This window comes from Bombus vancouverensis, chromosome 2 (genome assembly GCF_051014615.1).
Source record: "Bombus vancouverensis nearcticus chromosome 2, iyBomVanc1_principal, whole genome shotgun sequence".
Classification (NCBI taxonomy): domain Eukaryota; kingdom Metazoa; phylum Arthropoda; class Insecta; order Hymenoptera; family Apidae; genus Bombus; species Bombus vancouverensis.
In genome coordinates this window covers 14333949-14338375 of record NC_134912.1, presented here as the reverse complement: position 1 = coordinate 14338375, position 4427 = coordinate 14333949, and positions in this window count along the sequence as shown.

Below are 4427 nucleotides of genomic sequence, written 5' to 3'. Positions count from 1 at the left end.
GAATATCTTCTTAACATGGCGCATTAATTTTCCCATCAGGACGAAAAAAAGTGGTGGGTAGAAAAAGAACATTTTCACGCGACGTGCTCGTCTTGCGTTTCCGTTTCCGACGGCCACGACACCCGTCAACGCGGACGCGTTAATTTTTGTACGGTATCCTGATTAAGAAGTTTTATTGTGCCGTGCCACGTAATTAACGATTAGTTGCGGAAGTTGTTTAATTACGAATTTAAATTACCAATATGACAGAAAGTTTTGCAAAACGAAAATTAACCCGCGCGATTCCACGCTGACGGCTGTCCCGAATTTGAAGAACAGAGGTCACTAACCTTTGCACCAAGAAAAGAATATAGATTAGCGCGTTTATAACAGCGAATGCCATTCTTTGATTTAAAAATGGGTTAATAGTGGCTTAAACAATTAAGCTGTTCAAATTTTAAACAGATATGTGCAAGAAGAATATAGAACTTTCTAATTAAAAGTGCTTGCTATTGGGTTGCCAACTAAATGATTGAGGATTTTGTCATTACCACCTAATGACAATCACTTAGTTGCTAACCCAATATATAGTTCCAAAGCTTTTCAAAGTGTGGGTGATATTAAGACTGTGACAATCGGTGGTATTTCACTTGATGATATTGCAATGTGCAAAATGATGTGACTACATATAAACAAAATTCCAATCGAAACTAACCGATCACCATATTGTTAAGACAAAATTTAACTTGTATTCAATTAATAATTTTTCTTTCTTAATTTACCACAAACTCGATAAGGGCGTATCTCGCTGTTTTGATCAGCGACCCTTACATGATTACAGTAGAGTAAATAACCATTTCCAGGTCGAATTCTAAAACGACCTGGACAGAACCTGGCGACTTTTAATCAGCGAGCACGCGAGAACTCGGCTTTGCGATTTTACGATCTGTTCAGGACTATTTCTCGCCGCGCGATATCGATCATGGTCGTGGCCGAAATTACGTTCCCTTGTCACGGATTTACGCGTGAAATTTTACACGGGCCCTGTGCCGTGTAAACCGGCCAAGAGGCTGCCCGCTGCTGAAAAAATATTATCGTCGCGGTATCACACGGTGTCACGCGAACGTGCACGCACGCGCACGCGGATTGTTATTAACACAGGTGCCAGTGTCGTGTTAGCTGTGGCCCCGGCATTCTTCTTTTTCACGGGCCCCATTCGTTCTCAGTTCTGCTAACCTCTGGAAAACGCGCTTGGTCTGTTTTACCCTTTTAACCTGGAAATGTTACAGTCCGGATGACGATACGCGAATGTGATAAAAATGAAATTGGTAAAAGTTTTCGTCCTGTTGAGAATTGTCGTATTACTTAGATTAGACTCGTGTTAAGTGTCGTTCTCGTTCAGCGAAAATTCATTGTGTTTATGTTTCGCTGTTAAACGTCCTAACGAGGCTTTTTTGAAAGAATTATTTCGTAGGAATGGTTTGACAAAAATCCAGGGCAACGTATTCCTAATTTCGCTTAAAGTACTGCTATAATGATTCGAGGGAATATTCTAATCCTAATTTTAAATTAGATCAGACGCGTAGCGGGTCTAGCAGGCCGAAGGTGCCGCGTACGAAGCCGTAAAGCTGTCGAAGAATGGTGGAAATTTCAAAGTTTCAAAGAATCGCAATCAACCCGAGTCCTAGAAAAGTAACAAACCAGCCGTCTCCCAGCTCCCTTACCACCATTTCCCACTCAGTAACGAAACAACTGACGAAAAAGAAGAAGGAAAAAAAATTTCCTGGCGCGTACATTAAAAACTCCTTGCTTCCATACAAGCCACAACGCCATATTCTGCTCAATTACCCTCGACGAATTTCAAGCGAGGCTTGAATTGTGAATTACACGTTACAATCCTGCGGAATAACAATAACAACAACCACGACAACGACAATGGGGATATTGTAACGCAATTACGGTCGTGTTTCTTCGAGCGTACTAACCAAAGAGACGTCCCCTTGCCCCCTCAGCCACCTTGCAGAAGCATAGGTGGGGATAAAGAAGCGAAGAGAGAAGAAAAATAAGGGCCCGGGCGCGTTTTGCGTCTCGTGAAAGGCGTAAGATCCTTTTTGTTACTGCATTCGACGCAAGCATAAAAGCTGGAAAACTGAGTAAGAAGAAGGGAAACAGATAGAGGAACTGAGGAGGGTTGGAGTCACGTGAATTGAGGCCGAGATTAAGACGTCTGGGGGGATTAACCCCTTGACTATAGGTGACGCGAGACTGGAACCTCGAGTAGATAGCCGAGGGACATTTTTAGGAGGTTCAGACATCTGGTAGAATTCTTCTGAATTTGATCTCTAGTAATTATTGTTATTTATATAACGTTGTTTGTATGCATGACACAGACGTTAAGCTCTTCCTGGCCCATTCTACTTGAATCAATTTAAACGAAGCCTTCGAATGGAAACTATTTACGATTTAAAATCTCTACTCACGATTAAATATTTATTGCAATTATATAGGTGAATGTATAACTTTAAACATTCGTTTTTTGTTTATAAATCTAGTTTACCGGAACAAAAAGATATTTCCTTGAATATTACGTACTTCCGAAATATCATTTATTGAGAGAGTCGAAGAAATTCCTCGACAAAGCAAAAAGTTTCTAGTGGAATGTGCAGCGGATATCGATTAAAAAGGGAAGTCAGTAGAGAAAGGTAAACTGTCACGATGGTATCTAACGATAAATCTTTTGGAAGCCTTATCGTCGCGCCTCATAATTTCACGATCTCGTGTAAAACATCGATGGTCGTCGTACACCCTTCGATACTATAGCAGCCATCGGTATCGTCATGACCTTTTGTATCCACGACGAGCAGGTTCAACATTATTTGTTCCAAAAATATTACACCGTGGCAAGTTTTGCTACATCGAAATTCTGAATTCCGGGAGTTTCATTGCGGCCGATGCTTGTGTTTCGTTTCCAGTTATTTACGTTTCAAATTTGAACGTTACGAATATCATTGCATATGTATTCTGTTATTACTGAAAATATTTTTCGAAAATTTTCCTCTCTATCATACAAGGAGCACGAGTACTGTGTATTTACATTAAACTGTAATTTATTTTAAAATGTATACAAATCGCGTAGAAGTGAGTCTCCAATTAAATGGTTTCGCTAAATTTTATACAATAAAAATTCACCGACAACCTGAATATTCTGGTATTTAAAAAATCACAATGGAAAGGAAGAGAAAAGATATCAGAAAAATATTTTTATTCCTTTGATATATGTTACATGATCGTAACACCTAATAAATAAAAGTAACAGCGTACAATAATAATAATAATGAATAATAATAATGTTGCATTCGGATTAAAACTCAACCTACAAGAAGATTAAAAGCTCTGGAACAGTTTTATATGTATGAAACGTAACGTTTAGATGGTTTATACGTGCAGTAGCGAAACACTGATAAATAAGCGAAGCATTTTCCTCGATACATTCCTTCTCTTCGAACAATAACGAGTGTGTGTCTTCGTTTTTGTTTTGCGAAGACTCCACCAGTCAGGAGTCTCGAGAGGAACGATATCGAGGAGATAAAGATGGATAAGGTGCGGCAACGATCGGGAAAAGAGAAAAATCCAAAGGCTTTACTTTCGATCGAGTGCGGACGGAGGTTCTTTTAGCGAAATTGCTTCAGTTAATATGTGATAAGTGCTAACGACGATTGCCTTTGTTCGATCGTATTGAAACAGAAGATGGTTACATCGACGTCTATATTGGAAATTATCCTCTGAATTTTGCAAATCTAAAGTGTCTCATCTTGGTATCGTGTAAATGTGAATACCAATACAAACGCGATACACAATTTAAACACTGGCAATTTTCCGTAGACGAAAGTTCTCGAAAGCTAACAGGAAACTTCGTTCTTTAACTTAACTTCGATGATGTTTGTTGTATGTGAATAACGTTAAGAGGATGTAAATTTCAAAGGTATTTTAGTTATTGCGTGTAGCTTATGCAGAGAAGTTAGAAGAAACCATTTGTAGTATAAAACCGACAGAGGTAAAGAAATACTTCTTGAAATAATATAACGAATTACGTAAGTACGTGCAGGCGGTTTGGCGGCAACGTGTTTATTCTCACGAAGGAATGTGTTTACTTTCCTGTAAAACATGAATATACTCGTTCGCATTCAAAGTATGGTTGCGCCATTGTTTGGAAAGGATAATAACGCATCAAAACACGTTGCGTTATTTTACAAGGTTTTGCATACTTAATTAACGAATAATATTTTACTTCCAAGTTCTGTCATTCGATACATAATCCCTTTCTTAAACTATAGAAAATATATCCAAAAATATATGAGACGTTTCTAAACAGCGAAACAATGAAAATGGTTATATACAAAGACGGAACGCGTCGTACGAGACAAATGTTATCTTACATCTTCGACTTT